Source organism: Epinephelus lanceolatus, chromosome 15, assembly GCF_041903045.1.
Source record: "Epinephelus lanceolatus isolate andai-2023 chromosome 15, ASM4190304v1, whole genome shotgun sequence".
In the NCBI taxonomy this organism is placed as follows: Eukaryota; Metazoa; Chordata; class Actinopteri; order Perciformes; family Serranidae; genus Epinephelus; species Epinephelus lanceolatus.
In genome coordinates this window covers 1513369-1541280 of record NC_135748.1, presented here as the reverse complement: position 1 = coordinate 1541280, position 27912 = coordinate 1513369, and the positions used below count along the sequence as shown (strand labels likewise).

Sequence of the window (27912 nt, the reverse complement as noted above, 5' to 3'; positions counted from 1 at the left end):
TTATGGTGATCTGTTCTGTATGACATCTATTGCACGTCTGTCCATCCTGGAAGAGGGATCCCTCCTCAGTTGCTCTTCCTGAAGTTTCTACCGTTTTCCCCGTTAAAAGGGTTTTTTTGGGGAGTTTTTCCTGATCAGCTGTGAGGGTCCTAAGGACAGAGGGATGTCATATGCTGTAAAGCCCTGTGAGGCAAATTGTGATTTGTGATATTGGGCTTTATAAATAAAATTCAATTGATTGAGATAGACTGACAGGTCTGATATGTCTTATTCACTCAGCAGCTGACTTGTTGAATGATGGCGAGTGGATTTAATAATAGTGATAATAATGATGATGATAATAATAATAATAATGATGATGCTCATCACAGTGACATGGCAGGGCTACAGACCGTTCTTTATTTGCCACAAACTTCGGCAAATGACTCAGTAACAATGGTTATACATGCAAAAGTGTGTGACCAAAGTCATGACGGGGGGGCGGAGGGTGTTACGGCTTTGATCAGCGAATATAGCCTAATGTGACTTGGTGATGTACGCCAAACGCTGGCTCCGTTATGCAGCAGATCCCGCTGTGCCGCCGTCATCAGGAATGGACGTCGCTTCATGTGACGCTTCAGAGTAAGGCCGTCTCATGTCTCTTAGGCCCAATTCCAATCCGATCCCTTACAGACTCACTGACATAGAAGCGCATTCATGTGAAGTGCATGAGTGTGTGAGGGCTGTCCCATTGTCAAATCGTCAAGTCAGTGAGTCAGTGAGTGAGCCCTTTATGCCCCCTTACCGTAGGTCAGCATCGATGTGGACTTACGGTAAGGAAATTACCCATAGTTCATAGTGTTGTGACGTCAAATACAGGGGTTGCCCTCGGAACACCGGAAGTGTTATAAAAAAAAAAACGAAAACACGGTCGGCAGATATGCAAACGGTAACGTTATGGAAGGAGAGTGAAAAAACAGATAGATAAACAATAAAACATTACATTACCAAGGATTTAAGATGGTACATGAACACACTTGAAGTCAGAGGAATACCAGTGGTTATATTCCACACACAAAGAATATATATACAGTACAGGCCAAAAGTTTGGACACACCTTCTCATTCAATGCGTTTTCTTTATTTTCATGATTATTTACATTGTAGATTCTCACTGAAGGCATCAAAACTATGAATGAACACATGTGGAGTTATGTACTTAACAAAAAAAAGGTGAAATAACTGAAAACATGTTTTATATTCTAGTTTCTTCAAAATAGCCACCCTTTGCTCTGATTACTGCTTTGCACACTCTTGGCATTCTCTCGATGAGCTTCAAGAGGTAGTCACCTGAAATGGTTTCCACTTCACAGGTGTGCCTTATCAGGGTTAATTAGTGGAATTTCTTGCTTTATCAATGGGGTTGGGACCATCAGTTGTGTTGTGCAGAAGTCAAGTTAATACACAGCCGACAGCCCTATTGGACAACTGTTAAAATTCATATTATGGCAAGAACCAATCAGCTAACTAAAGAAAAACGAGTGGCCATCATTACTTTAAGAAATGAAGGTCAGTCAGTGCGGAAAATTGCAAAAACTTTAAATGTGTCCCCAAGTGGAGTCGCAAAAACCATCAAGCGCTACAACGAAACTGGCACACATGAGGACCGACCCAGGAAAGGAAGACCAAGAGTCACCTCTGCTTCTGAGGATAAGTTCATCCGAGTGACCAGCCTCAGAAATCGCAAGTTAACAGCAGCTCAGATCAGAGACCAGATGAATGCCACACAGAGTTCTAGCAGCAGACCCATCTCTAGAACAACTGTTAAGAGGAGACTGCGCGAATCAGGCCTTCATGGTCAAATAGCTGCTAGGAAACCACTGCTAAGGAGAGGCAACAAGCAGAAGAGATTTGTTTGGGCCAAGAAACACAAGGAATGGACATTAGACCAGTGGAAATCTGTGCTTTGGTCTGATGAGTCCAAATTTGAGATCTTTGGTTCCAACCGCCGTGTCTTTGTGAGACGCAGAAAAGGTGAATGGATGGATTCCACATGCCTGGTTCCCACTGTGAAGCATGGAGGAGGAGGTGTGATGGTGTGGGGGTGTTTTGCTGGTGACACTGTTGGGGATTTATTCAAAATTGAAGGCACACTGAACCAGCATGGCTACCACAGCATCCTGCAGCGACATGCCATCCCATCCGGTTTGCGTTTAGTTGGACGATCATTTATTTTTCAACAGGACAATGACCCCAAACACACCTCCAGGCTGTGTAAAGGCTATTTGACCAAGAAGGAGAGTGATGGAGTGCTGCGGCAGATGATCTGGCCTCCACAGTCACCGGACCTGAACCCAATCCAGATGGTTTGGGGTGAGCTGGACCGCAGAGTGAAGGCAAAGGGGCCAACAAGTGCTAAACACCTCTGGGAACTCCTTCAAGACTGTTGGAAAACCATTTCAGGTGACTACCTCTTGAAGCTCATCGAGAGAATGCCAAGAGTGTGCAAAGCAGTAATCAGAGCAAAGGGTGGCTATTTTGAAGAAACTAGAATATAAAACATGTTTTCAGTTATTTCACCTTTTTTTGTTAAGTACATAACTCCACATGTGTTCATTCATAGTTTTGATGCCTTCAGTGAGAATCTACAATGTAAATAGTCATGAAAATAAAGAAAACGCATTGAATGAGAAGGTGTGTCCAAACTTTTGGCCTGTACTGTGTATATATATATATATATATATATATATATGTATCCTAGATATAGATATATCTATCTATCTATCTATCTATCTATCTATCTATATATATGTGGTGGGGAATACTCTCCTTAGTGTTGTGTGTGTGTGTATGGCGATTGTGAACGCAGCCTGAGGCTGACTCCTTCCCCAACCAACTCCCTAATCGGGCCAGGTTATATGAGGCACCTGTGTGCTATTGTTCAGCCAGTTGGTCTTGTGCTCTGTCCCTGCTGTGGCTGGTGTCCTGTGCCCCAGGTATGATTAGTGAAGAAACACTCATAATTCCCATGTTAAGTGGCATTTTTCTTTTAAAGGTTGATTTGTTTGTGTTTAGAGTGTTTGCTGCAACTTTGGGAACCCCCTGTCTGCTCCATGCCCTTAAAGTGACTTAATGCCCTAGCTAGAGGTGGTGAGTAGGAGCACAGTTTTAATAATTTTTAATGTAATTTGGGCCTGATTAATAGTTTGTTCCCTATTCCAGGTTCTCCCACCCTACCTACTGCTGCTTTGTCCCCTTTTTGTGTTCATTAATTGAGTCCCTTTAGTTACCTTATTTTTCTCGTTTTGTTAGGGTTTAATTTAGTGGGTTTTCTTTGATTTTCTTTAAGTTCAGTTTCCTGGGTTATCCTCTTTACATATCTGTTACAATCAGCTGGGTTATATTACATTGTTCATTGGTTTATTTCCTGGTAACTGTATTTCTTTGTTACCTCGTTTACTGATTTGGTTGGGTCCTTTGTTTACTTTACTGGGTTATTGTATCCAGTTATTTGAATAACTTAATTCATTTTGACTATTTTGATTACTTTATTCTATTACTTTATTACATTAATTGTTTAATTGACTACTGGGTTGCCGTATTGTATTTCCTTTGCCTGTTTATTTGGTTATTTGTTTCTGACCTTTTTTGTATTTAGTCTTTTTCTTTCAGGAGCAGAGCGCCATATTTTTTGGGGGGGGCTAAGCACTTGTGGTGAGGTCCCTTCACTTTATGCATGTGAGTAACTGCACGGGGACACCCTAGACTGCACCATTTGTTTGCTGTGAGGTTTGCTGTGTTGCACCTGAGGTGAGTAGCGGTAGCACCCTGGACACTCCTTCATGTAGTCTGCCTCTCCACACGTGGCCTCTGCTGAGTTTTCTTTAGTTATATTTAAGTTGGTTTGGGTTCTTATACAGACTTTTTAACTTTGATATTGAGGCCTTATTTTAGTGAATTATAATAAAAGTATTTTATTTCACTTACCAGCTTTAAGTATTTTCCTTTGTTAACATTCCTTTTTCCTAAGCAGTCCCTGGTTGCTTTATTTTTGATCATTATTATTATTGTTGTTGTTGTTGTTGTTGTTGTTATTATTAGTATTATTATTATTATTATTATTATTATTATTATTATTATTACAATAAAAACATTTGAGTTATTTGGAAAAATCATGTCTCTGACTCTTCAGTAACGTTCCTGTGTGCCTCCTTATCCATTCTTTCCACATTATTCAAGTCCTAAATAGTATTTCCTGGGGTGTAAGTCCTTAGGTGGCGTTGTCCGGCTTTCTTCTAATTTTCCCTGTAGTGCCCCTCGCCACAGATATATATTCTTTGTGTGTGGAATATATGCTGACAATAACCGATAAATGATCACGCCCAGAGCCGCCAATGTTAACAACATTTTGTAGAGAGGGGGATAAGTGCTGTCCCATCCTATTTGTAGCATCCGGAGCCCTTTCAGACTCTCACTCAGTCACTTACAGCTGACGTCAGATAAGTCAGTGAGGGTTCAGGGCTTGAGTCTTTAGGGGCCGGATTGGAATTGGGCCTTAAACTGACAATGCTCGCTCATCGCTCCTAGTGCTAGCTCCTCGCATGTTTTCCTAGGTGGGAGGGGCTAAACAGCTAGCAAAGTCAGCTAGGTAAGATAACTAGCAGTAATTTAAGAGACTTGGGACAGACCCATATATGTAGATGCCGCATCGACTGCCTGAGCGCGTCCTGCGCCGCCACCATATTGGATGGGTCTCGCTTCGCCTCCACAGTGCATTCACTTCTATTGAGGAGCTGCATGCACAAGTAAAATAGAATAACTCACTGAATTTTCAACTGATTTTCACGCAGTTTGGTTTGTTACAAACGGCACACATGTAGTTATGATACAGGATACTTTCGTACATTAAAAATGCAGGATTTCATGCTTTAATACAATAAACAGATAGCAACAGCATGTTATTTAGGTCACAACACAGTTCTTTTATTCACCTCAACCCCAGAGTGGGGTGGTCTGTCTGTCTGTCCCTCCCTCCGTCCCTCCACCCGGGGTGGGGTGTGTATATACACACACACATACATACATGTTCCAGGTTCCTGTCTGCCCTGCCCCCTCCCTGTCTGTGTGCACCTGATCCCTGATTGTGTCTCCCGCACCTGTGTCTAATCACTCCCCATCAGCCCTGCATATATTCCCTCATGTGTCTTGTCTCGTGTTATCTATCTCCATCCATACATCTATCTATTTATCTAAATATAAATAAATATATATAAATATAAAAAAATCCATCCATCCCACTCTGGGGTTGAGGTGAATAAAATAGCCTAACTGTGTTGTGACCTAAATAACATGCTGTTGCTATCTGCAGGAAGTATTAAAGCATGAAATCCCGCATTTTTAATGTACGAAAGCATCCTGTATCATAACTACATGTGTGCCGTTTGTAACAAATCAAACCGCGTGAAAATCAGTTGAAAATTCAGTGAGTTATTCTATTTTACTTGTGCATACAGCTCCTTCCTCAATAAAAGTGAATGCACTGTGGAGGCGAAGCGAGACCCATCCAAGATGGCGGCCGGCGAGGACGCCGGCTCTGACAGGCAGCGGCAGTCAATGCGGCGTCTATGTATATATGTCTATGGTCAATGCGGCGTCTACGTATATATGTCTATGACCGTAAGTCCGCATCGATGCTACCTACGGTAAGGGGGCATAAAGGGCTCACTCACTGACTTGACGATTTGACAATGGGACAGCCCTCACACACTCACGCACTTAACATGAACGCGCCTCTAAGTCAGTGAGTCTGTTAGGGATCGGATTGGAATTGGGCCATCATCTATGCTTGGAACAGCTGACTTCCGAGTGTGATGCGTGTAAAAAACGTCATCGTGGTCGACCGCAGTGTATTTTTTTCTCTCTCATAAACAGCAGCAGTCACGGCATACATTCTGACTATATTAACGGATACACCCGGACCGTATTACTTGACAACATAAAGGTAGTTACTCGCGTATTTATCAGAGTATAGAGTAAGCAGTAAATCTGAATTTGGCAGCCGTCATCGCTTGCAGTACTACGTTAACCAGAGTTCTTAGCTCTCGCGTCGAAAACGCAATAGGTCGAAACACAGGACAGGTAATTGAAAGACAACGCGCGTGGTACATTGATTAACAAACATTGGGTAGTTGCCTCACACGAAGTTCTTTGTGACTGGTGACGATTCCGTGTGGATGTCTGTAATAGTCTGTGGTAATTTTTCCTGACGGTACGACAACAAGCAGCCAGTCCCGAGCACAACACAAGTTACCAAGTGCTGTTTAGGTAAGAGCCGCCATAGAACGTCACTGTACAGTAACGAGCTCTTATACACACGAGCTTTAACATGAGGTGCCTTCAAGCTGTAAGCTACAGTCGGACCACCACAGCCTGTCCGTCAGCTGGCTCTGTCATTACCGGTGACTGCTGACGTGAATATTAATATTCAATGCAAAATTTATGAATGAATCGGGCTGTCTTGGTAAAGGGCTTTCCAGCGGTTTCTACAGATTTCGTTGTAGGCTTTCACCAGGAAAACTCTTTCCGACAGAAATCCATTAGGAAATTTAATTTAAACCACAACTTTTTTTCCTATCTTTAACCAAGACATCCAGTTCTGGTTGAAAGCCCTCGAGGAAAATTTCTCCCAACTGCCATCCTGCTCAGGTAAAACTAACACTGACTATATATGGGATATATGTCTTTGTGATGTGATTGGGATCTATCCCAGAAAGCCCTGAAGTGTTTGAGACATATGGATGAAGGCTCTGATGAAGTGTGGCCTTCAGTGTGTTTGGAGCTGTGGACTTGACGTCAGCTTGTCGTTGCCTCTGCAGCTACAAGTTTCACCATTTGTATCTCGCGTGTCTCTCAACTTTATAAAACACAAAGAAGTATTTTGATTGTTTACTTAAGTGAAACTACTAATACCCCACTGTGAAAATACTCCACTACAAGTAAAATGACTGCATTTAAAGCTTTACTTACTTAGAATTTGTGATGTGAGCTCCAGGAGTCCATCATGCAGGCTTTGAACAGGTCTACAATGCAGAGGGGTCAGTGGTATTGGTGACAGTAACAACAGCCTACCTCTTCATAGACCATAGTGGTCTGAGATGCATGGGTGAAAACATCTGACCTCTGCTAACCCAGCTTAAATGTTGATCTGACATTGCATATAATGGAGCATTATTATAGTAACTCCTAAAGTGAACATGGTTGACACTTAATGCGAAATTAACTGTTTCCAGTACAGGGTGGCACAGTGGTACAGTGGGTGCAGTGGTTGGCATTGTTACAAATATGAGGGTTCGGGTTTCAAATCTTCCTTCTGTGTGGAGTTTGTGTGTTTTCTCCGTGTCAGTGTGGGTTTTCTAAGGGTTCTCCAGCTTCCTCCCACTGTCCAAAGACATCCAGGTTAGATTAATTGGCGCCTTTAAACTGTTCGGGGTGTGAGTAGTTGTCTGTCTCTATGTGTCTGATGATCTGCCCAGGCTGTAGCCCACCTCTTGCCCAGTGTCAGCTGGGTTAGGCTCCAGCCCCCCGCGACCCTTAACAGGATAAGTGTTAACAGAAAATGAATGAATGTTTCCCACAGGATTTTGGGAAACTATAAGAGGGGGGGGGGGGGGGGGGGGGGGGGGGGGATAGGGGAGGATATAGTTTCCGGAAGAAAATTTTGAACATTGTAAATTGAAAATGAAATGAATTTGTATACAAAATGTACAGAAAGGTAAAATCATCAAGTTTTGAAAAAGTATTGCAATTTAATTTTGTCTATAATGTTATTATCTTATATTATCTTTGTAATATGATTATCTTATATAATGTTATTACTATCCTAAAACATTCTCCAGGTCCTCTGTAACTCTGCAGGACTTATTTCCATTCTGCCCAGCAGCAGTACCGTGATGAACGATCCCTAACTGTGGGGAGAACGGAGCAGGCTTCCCCGGAGGTCCGCCGCTTTTCCCGGTCCCTCCCGCAGACTGGGCGAAGCGGGGGCGCAGCGCACCTGTGCTATGTCAACTGGGTGTGGCCAGGTGGATTTTCCAAGTTTGGCACACCGTGCGCCTGGCGCAGCCACTCGTCTGTCCCACCTCCGTCCCTCCTACCTGCGCAAGTCGGAAAGAGGGAGGAGAGAAGGCGTGGAGTGGGTTTTACACACATCACACCAATCAAATGAGCCCCTCTCCTCGCCCTTAAATGTGCTGCACGAAGGCGTAATGAGAGTTTACTCAATTCGCCATGGCAGAAGAGAGCAGCAGCGTCAGACGACCAAACTTATCCCAGGAGGAAACTGATGTTTTGGTCCGGGAGGTCCAAGCTCGCAGTGTCCAAATATATGGAACTGCGAACAGACCTCCACGGGCTGATGATGCAAAGGTAGCCTGGGAGGAGGTCACCACAACTGTAAATCAATGATGCGTTTCTCTCGTGCGCGTGTGCTCTTTTTCTGTCTCGCAGTCTCACTTTGTTTCTTTTCTTCTGACTTTTCTAAGATGACAGATGCTGAATATATACTCCCTATCTGATGCTGTGGCTGTTTGTGGTTGGCTGAGAGGGATGTGAACTCATTAGTTTGCAGCTGTGTTAATCAAATCAGGTTGGGTTTCCATTACGCGTGCCAAACGTGCCAAACGGTGCCAATCCTTTGATCTGACATCAGATGTGACGGGGCAGTCGATATAGAGATACATTTATGTGCTGATTGCAGATAGTTGCATTGAATAGTGTTTTTTTTGGGTATTTATTGCAATATTAATGTGCCTGATATCCTGGAAACCTGCCTGTGAGGTTTTGGTGACGTTGTGCGCACTGTCCGCCGGTCAGCCAAACTTTGTGTTTTTTTTTTTTGTACTTGTCTGCATTGGTCTTCATAGCTTAGCGCCACAAAAGGGTGTAAGCTTCTTGTGAAGATTGATGCACTGGAACCCACAGAGCCCCCAGGGCGCCACCCGGCCCACCCGCCACAGGGCCACGGGACCCCCCAGACACCGGGAACCCAGCAACACCACCATGATGTAAATGGGCTCCCTAGCTCCAACCCTCAGCCCAGGAGGGCCGGGCCCCACGAGCCATGCCATGCGTATCTACAGTGTGTGTAAACCCACCACCCCCCCTCTTACTATGATTCTCCGATCCCTGACAGAGAAACATTAACCCTACACCGTGAATGTGAATGTGAGTGCCCATAAGTGTGATGTGGTGCATTAAAATTGAGGGACATAGGAGACAGGTGGGGGCAAGGCTGATGGCTACAGCACACTGTTGTCCTGCAGCCCGTGCAGCCATAGGCACCTGGAACCTGTTCCCATCTGTCCCACAAGATGTAGGTGTATGTGGTGCTTTAAAATTGGAGAACAGATAAGGATGGGCCGGGGGGCAGCATGGAGGGCTACCGGACACCACTGTCCCATAGCCTGCCCCATCATGAAGCCCCCCAATCCATCAGTGGTCTGCACCTTGAAGAGTGAGTGTATGTGGTGCATTAAAACTGTGGAATGTGTGGTGAGTGAACTAAATGTGGTTTAGGAGGCCAGGCCAGTGTAGGCCCGGCCCGAGGGCTGGAGGGATGGATGGGAGGAGCAAGAAAGTGGCGCCAACCAGACCCCGGCGCCGCGAGGCCCCCAGCGCCCATGGACAGTGGGCCAGGCGGGCCCCAAGGAAACCCAACGGACCCCCACCCAACCCCGCCCCCCAAGCAACTGCAGCGTCAGGCCCCCGCAATTGTCCCGTCCTGGGCCACAACGCCCGCAGCAAATCGACCCCCAGCAGAAGGACGAGGCGCGCCACCAGGGTGCACGGACGACGGGCCCCACCCAGCCCCCCCAAACCCCGACGCGCAGGAACACAGGCCAACCCGCAACCCCGCCAGTACCCCCCCAGACCACCACAGACCCAAAGCCGGACCCCCAGCCCATCCGACCCGCCCCCCACCGCGGGCCGCACACAAACGGGCAGGCCCACACTGCGCAGCACCAGAACACCCATCCCGCACCACCAGGGGCGGAAACAGCCCCCCAGGGGGGACCAGCCACGCCGCCCCAGACCCAGGGAGCACGAGGAGACCCTGCCCCCCCCAGGCACACAGGGCGAGCAGTCCAGACGCACCCGCCCCCAGGGGAAACCGCCCGGCCCCGCGATCCCCCACAGAGCCAGGGAGCAGGCCCGGATTCAAGGGGGAGAAGGTGCACCTAACACATGCTTAAGACCTTGAGTTCTGATGAACCGCTGTGGTATATTGTGGTGAGAGAGATAGAGGGATTAGGGGTTACATCATTAACAGAAACACGTTACATATTACACAACAGTCTTTCTTGATTTGTAATATTTATATGTACAGGTGGCATATGCTCACAGGCTGAGTGGCACTATACAGACACGTTTAGTGAGTGAATAAATGGTGACCATTTTTCTGTAAAGTATGTTAATTGGTTTCTGTGGCCAGCAGATATTTTCTCCAGCGAAATATGTTCTACAAGGAGATTCAGCCAATGGTTGATGTTGAGGGTCTGTTTATCTTTCCAATTGACTAGGATTGTTTTCTTGGCGATGGCGAGAGCTACAAGAAGAGAGTTGCAGTGGCTGTTTGGGAGGTCAGTTGTCATCAGGTCACCAATTAAGCACAGGTTGGGAGATAATGGGATCCTGCAGTCCAAAATAGGAGGAGAGTTTTTGAGTGACTGTTGACCAGAAGTGCTGGACGGGTGAACATAACCAGAGTGCATGAAAGTAGGTGTCTGCAGTGTTCTGAGTACACTGAGTGCATGTGTCAGATTGACTAAAGCCCATTCTATTCATCTTTTGTTGGGTGATGTGTGTTCTGTGGAGTACTTTAAATTGGATAAGTTGTGTATTAGTGTGTCTTGTCATCTTAAATGTATTTTTGTATATCTGAGTCCAGAAGTCAGGGTCTGGTGATACACCCAGCTCTTTTTCCCATTTTAAAATTGGTAAATGTATAGAACTGGTCTTTGACAGTAATTTATAAATCTTAGAAAGGTTCTTCTTATTACTCGGAGAAAGCTTTGTAATATGTTTGGCAAATTCTGGTGGCTGCAAAGTGTCCTGAGGCGCTGGAATTCTCCTCTTGATTGTTTTTATCAATTGTAAATATTGTAGAAAATTGCCATTTCTTATTTCATAAGTTTGAAATAAGTTTGTGTATGTCATAAGTATATTGTCTTGGAAAAGGTGATGGAGATGAGTAACTCCCTTCATCTCCCATGTGCTAAAATGGAGAGGTCTTTTGTTAATTTCAAAATCTGGGTTGTGCCAAATTGGAGAGAGCAAGCAAGGTTCTATCGGAGAGTTTGTGATTTGTAGTGTTTTCCACCAGGCTGATAAGGTGGAAGCAATCATTGGGTTCTTAAAACAGTTATGACGTCTGAGTGTAGTGGTGATAAACGGGAGGTCAGAGAGTTTTATATTGTTGCAGTCCGCCTGTTCTAGTTCGAGTCAGGAGTTGTAGTCTTCGTTAGGATATAACCATTTCAATAGGTATTGTAGCTGGTTAGCTAAATAGTAATGTTTAAAGTTAGGAGCGTCCAATCCCCCTTCCAATTTGTTTTTCTGAAGGGTGCTTAGGCTAATTTTTGCTGTTTTGTTCTTTGAGTAGAATTTTATAATTGCAGAATCTAATGACAGGAACCATTTCGATGAGGGTGTGAATGGAATCATGGAAACTGTGGCTATTCGTACCAGGAGGGAGATGGATGATTATTACAGCGCTTCAGGTCACCACAGATCTTATCTAGCAGCGGGCTAAAGTTCAGGTGGACCAGGTCTGATAGTTTGGGTGAAATATTTATGCCAAGATATCTTATGTTGCCCACAGGGAGAGAAAATTTTTGGTCTGCAGGATTCCAAGAGTTCTCCGTTATTGGCAGTATTGTCGACCAGTTGATGGAGTAGTCTGAAAGTTTAGAAAAATTTGTTATGAGATTAAATACTTCATGTAAAGACGATTTCGGTTCTTGTAGATAAAGTAAAATGTCGTTGGCATATAGATTAATTTTATGCTCTGAATTGGCGGAATGGATACCTATGATCTTGCTGTTCTGACGGACTGCCATAGCCAATGGTTCGATGAATATTGCAAACAGTAGAGGTGAGAGTGGGCACCCTTGTCTGGTTCCTCTCTGCAAAATGAAGCTTTTAGATGTGATCCCATTGGTGGTGACTGTGGCCTTAGGGGAATTATATAAGGCTGATACCCACTGGATAAATGACTCTCCAAAGCCAAATCCACTCAGGGTGGCAAATAGGAAGGACCAGTTGACCTTGTCGAAGGCTTTTTCTGCATCAAGTGACAGAATAATTGCTTTTGTATTAACGCGTTGTACTTTACTTATCAGATTAAGAACTCTTCTGACATTATTACTTGAGTGTCTGCCATTAATGAAGCCCGTTTGATCATTATGAATTATTGATGCGTTTATTTTCTCCAGTCTAGAAGCAAGTGCCTTTGAGATAATTTTGATATCACTGTTGATTAGTGATAGAGGACGGTAGCTAGAAGGAAGTGTGGGGTCTTTGTCTGGCTTTAGTAATAATTTGATTGCTGCTGTATTCATGTGAGGTCTTATACCTCCATTCTTTTTGATCTCTGTCACTGTCCTGATGAAAAGTGGTGCTAATATTGTCCAGAAATGTTTTATAAATTTGGCAGGAAAGCCGTCTGGACCTGGAGCCTTACCTGTTGGCATTTTGTCTAATGCACTCTGCAGGTCATTAATAGTTAGGGGGGCGTCTAACATATTTCTGTGTTCCGTGGATAACTGAGGTAAATTTAGGTTATCGAGAAAAGCCTGAATATTTTCTGGGTTTGGATTGTTTACTGTTGAATATAAATTATGGTAGAAAGAATAGAAAATCTGATTGATCTCCTGATCTCCTGATCTCCTTGTGTGTAATTTCCGGACGGGCCCTGGATTGTTGGTATCAGAGATTTTTCTTTATTGCGTTGGAGCTGATTAGCCAAAAATTTTCCTGATTTGTTACTGTGTTCAAAATTATTATATCTTAGTTGCTGTATGATAAATTCAGTTTTCTTTGATAGAATATTGTCCAGTTGCGATTTTGTACACTGTAATTGGGTCCATACTTGATCACTTGGATTGTTTGCATATTCCTGTGTTAGTTGTTTAATTTTTTCCTCAATGTTTTTTTCTGCTTGCAATTCCTGTTTCTTCTTGTAGGAGGAGTATGATATAATTTTTCCTCTGATTACTGCCTTCCCAGTTTCCCATATTAAAAATGGAGATAAAGTTGGAGAGTCATTGTCTTCAAGAAAGTTTGCCCACTCCCATCTCACCATTTTGTCAAAGTCTGGGTCTTTAAGTAATGAGATATTAAAGCGCCATGTTGGGGACCGTTTATGGATGGTTTCTATTTGCAGATTGAGTGATATTGGTGCATGGTCGCTGATAATGATCGGGTGTATTTTTGTGGTAATTTTTTGTGAGATGGAGTTATTTAAGAGAAAAAAGTCAATTCTTGAAAATGAGCGATGCACAGGAGAGAAGAAAGTATATTCCCTCTTTGATGGGTATTTGAGTCTCCAGCCATCGCCAAGCCCAAAATCATCCATATATTCCTGTATTACCTTAGCCGATTGTGATTGCTTTGTGTGTACTGAGTTACTAGATCGGTCTAATGAAGCATTTAGGACTGTGTTAAAGTCTCCTCCAATTATAGTTGTCGAGCTGTCTGATAGGTTAGATAGTAGAGAGAAGATTGTGTGAAAGAAGACTGGATCATCATTATTAGGGGCATACAGATTAACGATTGTATATAATTTGTTAAAGACTGTTGCCTGAATAATGATGTAGCGGCCTTCTGGGTCTGTTACCGTGCTGTTTAAAGTAAATGGTAGTCTCTTGTGGACCATGATAGAGACACCTCTTTGTCTGTTGTTATAGCAGGATGAAAAAATTTGATTAAAATTTGGATCTTTAAGAGATTTTTCTTCTGACTTTAGCAAGTGGGTTTCTTGTAGGAGAGTATATGTAATTGTTAAGTGTATGTATTACAGTCAACCGATGTGTCATGGTGAAGCATCGCAGAGTTATGGAGCAGAGCATTAGAATATATACAAGCATGTTCAACAACCAGAAGCGCCTGCGCCTTGAGGTATTCACAAACCTGAAAAACAAAGGGGTTACATGGAGTGTATTTGTGTGTGAGGTGAGGGAGGGGGAGTGCGTGAGAGGGATGGGGGGGGTGGGGGGGGACATGAAGGAGGGAAAAAAATAGAGAAGGAAAGGGAGAATACTGGGTGGAGTATGTGAAGTGTACATTCGCACCCTGTGAGATTTTTTTTTTTTCCTTTTTTTCCCTTTCACTAAGTCAGTGTTGTATTCATTATATATACATACAGTCAGGTCCATAATTATTTGGACAATGATACAGTTGTCATCATTTTGGCTCTGTACACCACCACAATGGGTTTTAAATGAAACAATGAATACCTGCTGAAAGTGCAGACTCTCAGCTTTCATTTAAGGCTTTTTTCAAAAATGTAGTATGAACCGTGTAGGAATTACAACCATTTCTTCACACAGTCCCCCAACTCTAAGGGCTCATAAGTATTTGGACAAACTAACAAAATCATCAATTAAACAGTCAGTTTTAATACTTGGTTGCAAATCCTTTACAGTCAATGACTGCCTGAAGTGTTGGACACATAGGCATCATCAGATGCTGGGTTTCTTCCCTGGTGATGCTCTGCCAGCCCTTTACTGCAGCCGTCTGTACTTCCTGCTTGTGTTTTGGGTGTTTTGCCCTCAGTTTTGGCTTCAGCAAGAGAAACGCATGCTTAATTGGATTCAGGTCAGATGATATGACTTGGCCATTGCAGAACATTCCACTTCTTTGCCTTAAAAATGTCTTTGGTTGCTTTTGCAACATGCTTCAGGTCAATGTCCAACTGCACTGTGAAGCATCGTCCAATGAGTTTTGAAGCATTTACTTGAATCTGAACAGATAATGGTGCCCCAAACACTTCAGCTTTCATCCTGCTGCTCTTGTAAGCAAGACAAGACTTCACTAGAATAAATACAGAGAGTTTATCACAAGATGCAAACCATTGGTTAGCCTTAAAAATGGAAGGCCAGATTAGAGTTTGTCAAAAACCATCTAAAAAGCCTGTACAGTTGTGGAACAGCATACTATGGACAGATAAAACAAAGATCAACTACCAGAATGATGGGAAGACAAGAGAAGGAAGAAGGGAAGTTACTGCTCATGATCCAAAGCACACCACCTCATCAGTGAAGCATGGTTCTCTTGTATTTATTGATGATGTGACTGCTGACAAGAGCAGCAGGATGAAAGCTGAAGTGTTTGGGGCACCATTATCTGCTCAGATTCAACCAAATGCTTCAAAACTCATTGGACGATGCTTCACAGTGCAGATGGACATTGACCTGAAGCATGTTGCAAAAGCAACCAAAGACATTTTTAAGGCAAAGAAGTGGAATGTTCTGCAATGGCCAAATCATATCATCTGACCTGAATCCAATTGAGCATGCGTTTCTCTTGCAGAAGCCAAAACTGAGGGCAAAACACCCAAAACACAAGCAGGAAGTACAGACGGCTGCAGTAAAGGGCTGGCAGAGCATCACCAGGGAAGAAACCCAGCATCTGATGATGCCTATGTGTCCAACACTTCAGGCAGTCATTGACTGTAAAGGATTTGCAACCAAGTATTAAAACTGACTGTTTAATTGATGATTTTGTTAGTTTGTCCAAATACTTATGAGCCCTTAAAGTTGGGGGACTGTGTGAAGAAATGGTTGTAATTCCTACACAGTTCATACTACGTTTTTGAAAAAAGCCTTAAATGAAAGCTGAGAGTCTGCACTTTCAGCAGGTATTCATTGTTTCATTTAAAACCCATTGTGGTGGTGTACAGAGCCAAAATGACGACAACTGTATCATTGTCCAAATAATTATGGACCTGACTGTATATATCCATATATCCACATGTACATACATATAAATCTGCATATATACAGTACAGGCCAAAAGTTTGGACACACCTTCTCAATCAATGCGTTTTCTTTATTTTCATGACTATTTACATTGTAGATTCTCACTGAAGGCATCAAAACTATGAATGAACACATGTGGAGTTATGTACTTAACAAAAAAAGGTGAAATAACTGAAAACATGTTTTATATTCTAGTTTCTTCAAAATAGCCACCCTTTGCTCTGATTACTGCTTTGCACACTCTTGGCATTCTCTCGATGAGCTTCAAGAGGTAGTCACCTGAAATGGTTTTCCAACAGTCTTGAAGGAGTTCCCAGAGGTGTTTAGCACTTGTTGGCCCCTTTGCCTTCACTCTGCGGTCCAGCTCACCCCAAACCATCTGGATTGGGTTCAGGTCCGGTGACTGTGGAGGCCAGATCATCTGCCGCAGCACTCCATCACTCTCCTTCTTGGTCAAATAGCCTTTACACAGCCTGGAGGTGTGTTTGGGGTCATTGTCCTGTTGAAAAATAAATGATCGTCCAACTAAACGCAAACCGGATGGGATGGCATGTCGCTGCAGGATGCTGTGGTAGCCATGCTGGTTCAGTGTGCCTTCAATTTTGAATAAATCCCCAACAGTGTCACCAGCAAAACACCCCCACACCATCACACCTCCTCTTCCATGCTTCACAGTGGGAACCAGGCATGTGGAATCCATCCGTTCACCTTTTCTGCGTCTCACAAAGACACGGCGGTTGGAACCAAAGATCTCAAATTTGGACTCATCAGACCAAAGCACAGATTTCCACTGGTCTAATGTCCATTCCTTGTGTTTCTTGGCCCAAACAAATCTCTTCTGCTTGTTGCCTCTCCTTAGCAGTGGTTTCCTAGCAGCTATTTGACCATGAAGGCCTGATTCGCGCAGTCTCCTCTTAACAGTTGTTCTAGAGATGGGTCTGCTGCTAGAACTCTGTGTGGCATTCATCTGGTCTCTGATCTGAGCTGCTGTTAACTTGCCATTTCTGAGGCTGGTGACTCGGATGAACTTATCCTCAGAAGCAGAGGTGACTCTTGGTCTTCCTTTCCTGGGTCGGTCCTCATGTGTGCCAGTTTCGTTGTAGCGCTTGATGGTTTTTGCGACTCCACTTGGGGACACATTTAAAGTTTTTGCAATTTTCCGGACTGACTGACCTTCATTTCTTAAAGTAATGATGGCCACTCGTTTTTCTTTAGTTAGCTGATTGGTTCTTGCCATAATATGAATTTTAACAGTTGTCCAATAGGGCTGTCGGCTGTGTATTAACCTGACTTCTGCACAACACAACTGATGGTCCCAACCCCATTGATAAAGCAAGAAATTCCACTAATTAACCCTGATAAGGCACACCTGTGAAGTGGAAACCATTTCAGGTGACTACCTCTTGAAGCTCATCGAGAGAATGCCAAGAGTGTGCAAAGCAGTAATCAGAGCAAAGGGTGGTTATTTTGAAGAAACTAGAATATAAAACATGTTTTCAGTTATTTCACCTTTTTTTGTTAAGTACATAACTCCACATGTGTTCATTCATAGTTTTGATGCCTTCAGTGAGAATCTACAATGTAAATAGTCATGAAAATAAAGAAAACGCATTGAATGAGAAGGTGTGTCCAAACTTTTGGCCTGTACTGTACATACATACATACATACATACCAGGGCCGCACGATTAATTGCATTGCAATCGCAGGAATGCTTAATTATCTGTTGCAGGAGAAATGTGTCAGAATACCATTTTGAATGAAATATACATACATATATTTATTTATTTATTTCAAGAATAGTGCAGCCCCAATATATATATACATGCATACACACATCTTTTGGTCTTTTTTTTTTTTTATTCCTTTTATAATACAATTAAGCTATGGTTCTACTTTGTTTTGTGGTTTTAGGGGCACTTATCTCCCTTAGAAGAGCCATGGGGTGGTGGTAGAGTGGCGGAACAGCTGCCCATCTATGTATAATTTGTCGACCACAAGAGAGGTCCTATTTCCCTTCTGCCTGTGCTCTTTTAAAATGGGATATAACACTTTCCGCCTCTCATTGATTTCCCTGGGGAACTGATCGTTCATACCGAACAAAGTGCCTTTTAGCTCTTGTCCTTTACTCTTAACGAGCATTTTCTGCTGATAATGTTCGAATTTGGCGATGATAGGACGAGGATGCTGACCTCCTCGGGGTCTGAGCCTGTGGACGCGGTGAAAGGTGATGTTGTTGACAGTCTCCGTCGGGATCTTGAGGGCCATCACCATGAACTTTTTTACCTGGACTTCTGGGTTGTCTGGTGTGCTCTCCGGGATGCCAGAAATGATTAAATGGTCTCTCATACTTCTGGACTGCACGTCGAGGACAGTTTCCTTCAGGAGTTTATTTTCCTTTTTGAGGAGATCTACATTTGAAGTGACCGCCGCTAAGGTGGAGCGGAGTTCAGCGTTGTTTTGCTGCAGGTCGCTAATCCGCTGGTAAGTGAACTCCAAGCTTACCTTCAGGTCTTTTATCTCCTGGTGAAGCATACCGAGCACTTCTAGCTTCTTGTTGATGGATTCCAAGATGCTAAATTCGGAGGATAATAAGTCTTGTGTATCGGTGGCTGAGTCAGTCATCTTCCTCTTATTGGGGTTGTCGGCAGGACCCTTCATGACGCACTCGTAGTAGTAGTGATCGATAAACTCTTCTAGGTCCTCCACTCTGGCTGATGGTGCAGGCTGGAGTTGTCACCCGTTAGGTAATTATATTTGTTTGGCTAGTTTGTTGATATCTAATCTAGCAGCTAGGCGCCGCCATGTTGAATCTCAAAATCTCACAGTGGTCTCGCGGTCTCACGCTGCCATCCGGTCTCCTAACTGCGCTGCCAGGCCAAACTTTGGCTTACACTGGCTGCGCTCCCCCTGCGCTGACAGTAGACCTGGTTTCAGTTGGCGAACTTTTAGCGCACCTTCGGTGAAGCCTTTTGGCATGAAACTGTCACTGCACCAAGCTGGATCTGTCGACACCTACCCCTGCTGCGCCACCACACCCATCTCAGTGCACCTCGGTCTGCCAAACTACCAAACTGAGCGCGCCTTGGGTTGCGCTGCTCGAAACTAGCTCTGCACGGGGTTCGCCACCCTGCACCACCCTGCGCTGCGCCGGGAAACTAGAGCCCTTTGACCTATTTCCACCCAGCCGACAGTGGGACTTATATTCATTGTGCCGACAGTGGCTTGGAAAACCACCCATAACCGTGTCACACGGGGAAGAGGGAAGAGGGAAGGCGGCTGGAGTTCCTCCAACATTTGCGGTTAGATTATCATATTTTTTTATTGACAAAAATATAGGCTGCTTCGGCTGATTTTTTTTATGCGTACATGTGCCCCTAAATATTTTTTACAGTTTGCACACACGTATTTTTAGTCGAGTGAAACGCTCGCACTGTTGAGCGCTGGATCTGACAGCCTGAGCACATCGGCACAAAACGCTACGGCGTTCGAGATATTATTTATATCATGAGAAGTCAATACTTTCGGCAGCCTAAATCTTTTATTTAGAAACTATGGCGGGTCGCCATAGTTTCGTTAATTAATGGGAAACACTGTTTCCAGTACAGCTGGTATTTTTCCAGTGTAAAATTCAGGAGCAGAAAAGAGTAACAGTCTGGTGGGTATGGTGGTTATGATATATTCACCAGAGCACAGTCTAGCGCCTCTCATAGGGAATATATTTATCTGAGCTGTGGAGTGCTGATTTGTTTATGTTGTGAATAAAGTCGCAGTTGCAGTACCAGGGCCCTATTTCAGAAAGCAAGATTAGTGAAAACTCTGAGTATGTTGAGCCTGAGATGAGGGAAACTCTTGAGTTTTCCGTTTCACAAAGCCAGTTCAGCGAAACCCTGAGTCAGTTACTATGGCAACTTACTCCGTGAAGCAAACCTGCTGGCTCACAGGTTTGCTTCATCTAAGCCTGAGGCTGAGCGTGTAGCAGGAAGGAGAAATATGGCATGTCCTTTTGTGAATGAAGCATGGACATTGGGGCACAGTTACAATTCAGAGGCTGTTGCGTAAGGAGGTGATTAGACCCCGTTTGGATGTGTCTGGAGTGTCGTATGAAGCACATCCGACACTACTTTCTTACCTTGGTAAGGTAGACAACAAGCTACAATGTTAATTTCATCAGAACAAGCCTTCTTTTGAGCTCGGCCAATAACATTGATCTCTATGCACAACCGACTATGAAACGAATGCGCAGGGGCCGTCTACAAAGTGCAACACCGAAAAGAGATGTAACAAAATTAATCAATAATGTCAGTACTATGCAGTGTAGCGTCCCCAAAATCACGGCGAGACGACAGGAGACGACTTCTACGCATTGAGTCAGCTTGGCGGCAACGGCAACAACCTAACGGTAGAACAACTGTGCTGCTCCGCCGATCTCATTTATTTTCTTCAAAACACATATTTTACAAAACAAGGGTTCACTTCCTGTTCATTGCATATGTACGGTAGCCGCACAGGACCAACATAAAGATTCCCAGAAGTCAAATATATAGGAATTAAGTAACCATACATGTTTACCAACCTCTTCAACATTACAATAAAACATATTTCTCTCTGTATAACAACAAGTCATACCATTTAACAATAAAATAAACTCATCACTGACAAATGACACTTACATTCCAGCCCTTAATTGTTACTGGTGACACATAACAATTACATAGCACATTAAAGCATCATTTTATTCCGAACTCAGGACTTACTGTATGACTCTGACGTATTTAAACCTAAAGTTATCTTAATGTCTTAACTTTCAAATCCACATTTAACTGAATTCAGAGTTTACTCAAATTAAACATGTGGCATAAATCCCATGCTTTAAGCCAAAGTAAATCACACATTGCATGTGAAATATGAATATCTACTCTTACTCATCCATTTCAAGTAACAGACACAATTTATCTATTGGCCTTTCCAAAACATTAGTTTTAGTTTTAACAAAAACACGTCTGACAAGTCCCTTTGAGCCTTTGTGTACTTTCAACTTTTCCCATCAACCAGGAGCCTCTTGGTGCACTGTCATCAACTATGAGGACGACATCTCCAGGTTTCAGATTTCTCCTGGTCACTGACCACTTCTGTCTCTCTTGTAGAAGCGGTAAATACTCCTTAGTCCAACGCTTCCAAAAGATATCAGACAGGTACTGCATCTGTTTCCACCTCCTCTTGGCATACAAATCCTCTTTTTGAAACACTCCAGGTGGTAGTACTGGTTGTCTTTTAAGGAGAAGTAGATGGTTAGGTGTGAGTAGTGTTGTCACAGTGCCAAAATTGGGACCCACGGTACGATACCAGTGAAAGTATCACAGTTCTGAGTAGTTTAACAATACCACAGCAAAAATTAGGCAGATGTACCTATTGTCATTTATAAAAAGATAAATCACTTTTCTACAATACATCAGTGATATTTCAGTGGAATAATTCCTACTTCAAAAACTGCATCAATAAGTGACATGTAATTATAACCACTTGCAGTAAAAATGAAGGGACCCCACACCAGTCTTTTCTGTTAACCAGGGCTCTACGCTAAGCTTTTTCACTAGGAGCACATGTGCTCCTAACTGAAAAAATTAAGGAGCACAGAAAGAAATTTAGGAGCACAGTGAAAATTTTAAATAACACATTTAATAGGAAAACAACAAGATACAAAGGCTCCTCTGGAGCCACCCTCTCCTCCATCATGTGTGGTAAGGGCCCAGCACACACACACAGGGCTACATTGGGCCTACTGCTCTACTATTAGACACAAAGGATGTCTTTAGTCCACTGGCTTTTGTAGTTGGGTCGCCTGGCATGCTTAGCTGAGTTCATCGGATGAACTGTCTGTGACCCCCGTTCAACCCACAACCGGCAGGATTCGCCTTTTGTTTCTGCTGCTGGTTGAAATCTGTACTCGCACAGCGTGCTCCTGAATGATTTCTTTTGCTCGCACAAAACTATTGGTACCAGTAGACCCTTGTTATTGGCCTACCACTGACAATAGCCTCAACTTCACAAAACAACTTTCTGGAGGTGTTCATCACCAAATGGTTGCTGTTTCAAAATCTGGGTAAGAATTTTCCTCACAGAACGATTCTGTCTTTCCCAGATGCCACCAAAATGTGACCTGGCTGGTGGGTTAAACAACCAGGTAATGCCTTTCTGCACAAGTGTCTCTGAGATTTTTGAATGATTCCAGTCTTTGATTGCTTCACGCATTTCCTTCTCTGCTCCCACCAAATTTGTGCCATTATCTGATCTCATAACAGATACCTGGCCTCTCCTTGCAACAAATCTCCTGAAGGCATTTATGCACGAATCAATATAGTGAATGGGCATCTTCCATGTGACTTGCTCTTACAGTAAGACATGTGAGTAATACACCATACCTCTTGACTCTACTCCACCCACGTGTTACTTCAAAAGGCCCAAAATAGTCTGTGCCCACATTGGTAAATGGCGGCTTGTCAGGTATCAGGTGATCGTGAGGCAAATTAGCCATTCTCTGTTCACCAGGTTTTGCTGAGATTTTCCTACATTTTACACATTTTGACAGTATCTAATAGCAGAGTCTGCTTGAGGAGTCCAAATTTTTTCTCTCAGTTTGGATAGAGAATAATTCCTTCCACTATGTCCTGTTTCTTGATGAATACATCTGAGGATCAAAGTGGAGACATGATGATTTCTAGGAAGGATCACAGGATGCTTAACTTTTGCTGGCAACGTGAACCGATGCAACCTTCCTCCAACCCTTAAAGGGATAGTGCACCCAAAAATGAAAATTCAGTCATTATCTACTCACCCATATGCCGAGGGAGGCTCTGGTGAAGTTTTGGAGTCCTCACAACACTTATGGAAATCCGAGGGAGAAGTGGTTAGCAGCACAACTGCACACCTAATGGCTGACTGCGATCCAGATTAAAATGTCCAACAACACAGAATTAAAATCATAAAATATCTCCATACTGCTTGTCCGTAGTGATCCAAGTGTCCGAAGCCCCGACATTAAAAGTTGTTTGGAAAAACACATATATACACTGAACAAAAATATAAATGCAACACTTTAGTTTTTGCTCCCATTTTTCATGAGCTGAACTCAAAGATCTAAAACATTTTCTGTATACACAAAAGACCATTTCCTCACAAATATTGTTCACAAGTCTGTCTAAATCTGTGTTAGCACTTCTCCTTTGCCGAGATAATCCATCCCACCTCACAGGTGTGGCATATCAAGATGCTGATTAGACAGCATGATTATTGCACAGGTGTGCCTTAGGCTGGCCACAATAAAAGGCCACTCTAAAATGTTCAGTTTTATCACACAGCACAATGCCACAGATGTCACAAGTTTTGAGGGAGTGTGCAATTGGCATGCTGACTGCAGGAATGTCCACCAGGGCCGTTACCCGTGAATTGAATGTTCATTTCTCTACCATAAGCCGTCTCCAAAGGCGACAATTTGGCAGTACATCCAACCGGCCTCACAACTGCAGACCACGTGTAACCACACCAGCCCAGGACCTCCACATCCAGCATGTTCACCTCCATGATCGTCTGAGACCAGCCACCTGGACAGCTGTTGCAACAATCGGTTTGCATAACCAAAGAATTTCTGCACAAACTGTCAGAAACCGTCTCAGGGAAGCTCATCTGCATGCTCGTCATCCTCATCGGGGTCTCAACCTGACTGCAGTTCGTCGTCGTAACCGACTTGAGTGGGCAAATGCTCACATTCGATGGTGTCTGGCACGTTGGAGAGGTGTTCTCTTCACGGATGAATCCTGGTTTTCACTGTTCAGGGCAGATGGCAGACAGCGTGTGTGGCGTCGTGTGGGTGAGCATTTTGCTGATGACAACGTTGTGGATCGAGTGGCCCATGGTGGCGGTGGGGTTATGGTATGGGCAGGCGTATGTTATGGACAACGAACACAGGTGCATTTTATTGATGGCATTTTGAATGCACAGAGATACTGTGATGAGATCCTGAGGCCCATTGTTGTGCCATTCATCCACGACCATCACCTCATGTTGCAGCATGATAATGCACGGCCCCATGTTGCAAGGATCTGTACACAATTCCTGGAAGCTGAAAACATCCCAGTTCTTGCATGGCCAGCATACTCACTGGACATGTCACCCTTTGAGCATGTTTGGGATGCTCTGGATCGACGTATACGACAGCATGTTCCAGTTCCTGCCAATATCCAGCAACTTTGCACAGCCATTGAAGAGGAGTGGACCAACATTCCACAGGCCACAATCAACAACCTGATCAACTCTATGCGAAAGAGATGTGTTGCACTGCGTGAGGCAAATGGTGGTCACACCAGATACTGACTGGTTTTCTGACCCCCCCAGACCCCCCCAATAAAGCAAAACTGCACATTTCAGAGTGGCCTTTTATTGTGGCCAGCCTAAGGCACACCTGTGCAATATTCATGCACAAGTGTGCATGAATATTGCACAGGTGTGCAATATTCATGCTGTCTAATCAGCATCTTGATATGCCACACCTGTGAGGTGGGATGGATTATCTCGGCAAAGGAGAAGTGCTCACTAACACAGATTTATACAGATTTGTGAACAATATTTGTGGGAAAAGGTCTTTTGTGTATATAGAAAATGTTTTAGACCTTTGAGTTCAGCTCATGAAAAATGGGAGCAAAAACACAAGTGTTGCATTTATATTTTTGTTCAGTGTATGTATGTGTGTATATATATATATATATATATATATATATATATATATATATATGTGTGTGTGTGTGTGTGTGTGTGTATATATATATATATATATATATATATATATTATAGATTTTATATATAATAGGTTTTGATAGAGGTTTTATTTCCTCGCCCCTGTGGCGAGTTAATCTGCCTGTAGTGAAGCAAGGATCCCCTTCATAGCTGATTTGGACTGTTGCAGTTGGCATGTAACCATCTCAGTTTTCTTTCATGACTCCAACTATCACTTGCTTGTGACATGAGAAATTTGCGATGTGTGCTCAGCTTATGAAGCAGTTGTTTGAATTTCACCGTCCAGGAAAATGCCTTTTTAAGGCGATGCCACTCTGAATAGTGACAAATCAGCTTGTTAAGTGGATTCTCATGCACATTTGTAGTATTCACACTCACTGCTTCTTTAATTTCAACATCATCTTTCTGTATTTCTCTCATGCCTGGTGAAACTGGCAAGTGTTCCTTTTTCTTTGTCAGAAACTCTGGCCCAGGAATCCAGTTCTGACACTTTATGAACGTGTCTGCGTTCATTCCTTGTGAAGCATGGTCAGCAGCATTTAACTCAGAATTGACGTACATCCACTGGCTTGGCCTTGTATTGTCTCTGATGAGTGACACTCTGTTTGCTACAAATGTTTTGAATCTAACATTTTCATTGGCAATGTACCTCAGAACAGTAATACTGTCAGACCAAAACACAGATTCTTCCAGCGGCATTTGCAGCTCCTTTCTCATGAGCCAATCCATTTTAACAGCAACTGCAGCTGCTGTTAACTCCAGCCTCAGAATTGTTGTTTGTTTCAGTGGCGACACTCTCGACTTGCTGATGATGAATGAACAGTGAGTTGCTCCATTTCTCATTGTTAGGCGAAGGTATGTAACTACTCCATAACCTTTCTCACTTGCATCAGCCAAGTTATGCAACTGTGCAAATGCAGTTGCTGCAAATCCAGCTGGTTTCAGACACCTGTTCACTGTAAAACCATGAAGCTTTGAAAGATCAGAAAGCCACTTTATTGACCTTTGAGCCAGCTCAGCAGGGATATTCTCATCCCCGGACACTTTCCTGCCAAATAGCTTCTGCAGGATCATTTTGGCTAGTAGGATGACAGGTGACAAAAATCCCAAAGGATCGTATAGCACTCACATATGAGAGGATAACACGTCTTGTCTGTGGCATATGTCTTGCATTTATCCTGATCTTGAATACATTGGACTCAGGACACCAGTTTACTCCTAAGACTCTTTCACCAGGTAATGCATCATGACTGAGATCCAAATCTTTAACCTCTTTGGCTTTCTCTGTTTCAGGAATGGAGGCAAGGATGCCTCTGTTATTACTTATCCACTTCGTCAGATGGAATCCTCTACTCTCACACAGTGCTGTCAAGTCCTTGACCATGGCACATGCTTGTGTTTCAAAGGTCACTATCCTCTGGTGGTACTCTGACTTGGTGATACATAGCCTCTGTGTCTGACATTGAGGCAACATGTTCATGTCTGAAGCGTCAGACATTCCAATCAGTGTGTTTGTTAGATCTGGACCTTGCAAAAGTTCTCCATTCAGTGACTTGCCTTGATATGATGCTGCACAGTCGAAAACTACGCGAAGCTTCAGTTTTTGAGGGTGGTACACCCTGTGGTGAGGTATGTACCAAACTCTTTTCTTTTTATTTGGGACTTGAACTGCATACCCTTTAATCAACAGGTCTGACATGAAACTTTGGTATTCTCTGTGAAGCTCCTTGTTTTTGACAAGTTTACTTTTCAGGTTTTCTGCTCTCTGCACAACTACACTGCGGTTGTTAGGCATTTTGACAGCTTTGTTTCTTAAGGGAAGACCTACACTGCAGTGTCCATCAACTTTATTAACTGTTTCATTTACAAAGTCCATAAACTGAATGTCTTCTTGTGACATTTCCTGCCTTTCTTCACTGGCTTTCTCTGGAAAGTCATGGTTAAACTGTTGCACAAGCAGGTTCTCTACATTTGCAATGGAGATGTGATTCACTGAAACACTTAGCCCACCTTCAGATGGAGCAGTGCAAACATCTCTCCTGAGAGGACCATTGACAACCCAGCCCAGGACTGTGCGGACTGCATATGGACCATCATTCTACTGTGGATAACATCCCATGGTTCCATAGCTTTGTGGACATTACATCCTATCAAAAGTCCAATGTCTGCATCTATGACAATCAATCATCAATTTTATTTATAAAGCCCAATATCACAAATCACAATTTGCCTCACAGGGCTTTACAGCATACAACATCCCTCTGTCCTTTGGACCCTCACAGCGGATAAGGAAAAACTCCCCAAAAAACCCCTTTTAACAGGGAAAAAAACGGTAGAAACGTAGAAACTATGTGTGGCAGTTGTATTCCATGAAGGTGTGGCCACCTTTCCAAATCTTCCTGCACTGGAATGTTCTCTTTGGACACTGGAATGTCTTTTATGAGTGTAAATCTCAGGTAGGTCAATGTAAATGTTCTCTTTCAAACCACACACTTCTAAGCCTGAAAGATGGTAACTTGGCTCTAACTCTTCCTGGCCCATTGTGCGAAGCAGGATCTGAGTTTTCTTGCCTTCTATGTCAAGTTGTCTCATCAACATTTCAGAGCAGAATGTAGCTTGGCTTCCATTATCCATGAATACATAAGTCTCTATGATCGTGTTACTTTACTTTAAAGGGGTAATAAGCGAAATTCATAATTTCTAAAAAATTGCTAAAAAATCACTACGTGAAGAACTAGAGGTGTAATTTCATCTGGAGTATAGCATGACCTCACACACCCTTTCTCTGTGTTGATCTCCAGCCCCTTGTTTACATGCCGGTCCGGCTGCGCGTTCATGTACGTTCATGTGAATCCCCACCCCCCATCTCGGAGCCCTTGGCCCTCCCTCCCTATAAAAGGCTACAGCCAGTGAGCAATGGTAGCACGTATTTTTGAAGTGAAATGGTGGAGTCAAATGTCTGTTTTAATTAGTGTTACAGTAAAGTTAGGCACATGTCACTATGTCGATTCAGTTAAATTTAATGTTACAATCATAGCATGGGTTAATGTCCGGAGCTTGAGTTATTAGCGGCTCGGTCCCAGCAATGGGTCAGGCGTTACGGTTGTGT

The 27912-nt window shown here is 43.4% G+C and overlaps 1 protein-coding gene across 11 annotated transcripts in view; it reads left to right on the top strand.

Moving 5' to 3' along the window:
• The first annotated feature begins 5552 nt into the window (after positions 1-5552).
• adck1 (aarF domain containing kinase 1) overlaps positions 5553-27912 on the top strand; it is a 443325-nt gene continuing 420965 nt past the window's right edge. For 2 of the 11 annotated variants that reach the window (XR_013493314.1, XM_033643011.2), the window contains exons 1-2: positions 5844-6302; positions 6624-6683. The gene's annotated coding sequence lies outside the window, so the exon portion shown is untranslated. Of the gene's footprint in view, positions 5681-5843; positions 6303-6623; positions 6684-27912 lie in introns of those variants that run through there. The other 9 variants (XM_033643007.2, XM_033643010.2, XM_078174855.1 and 6 more) reach the window with 7 other exon arrangements.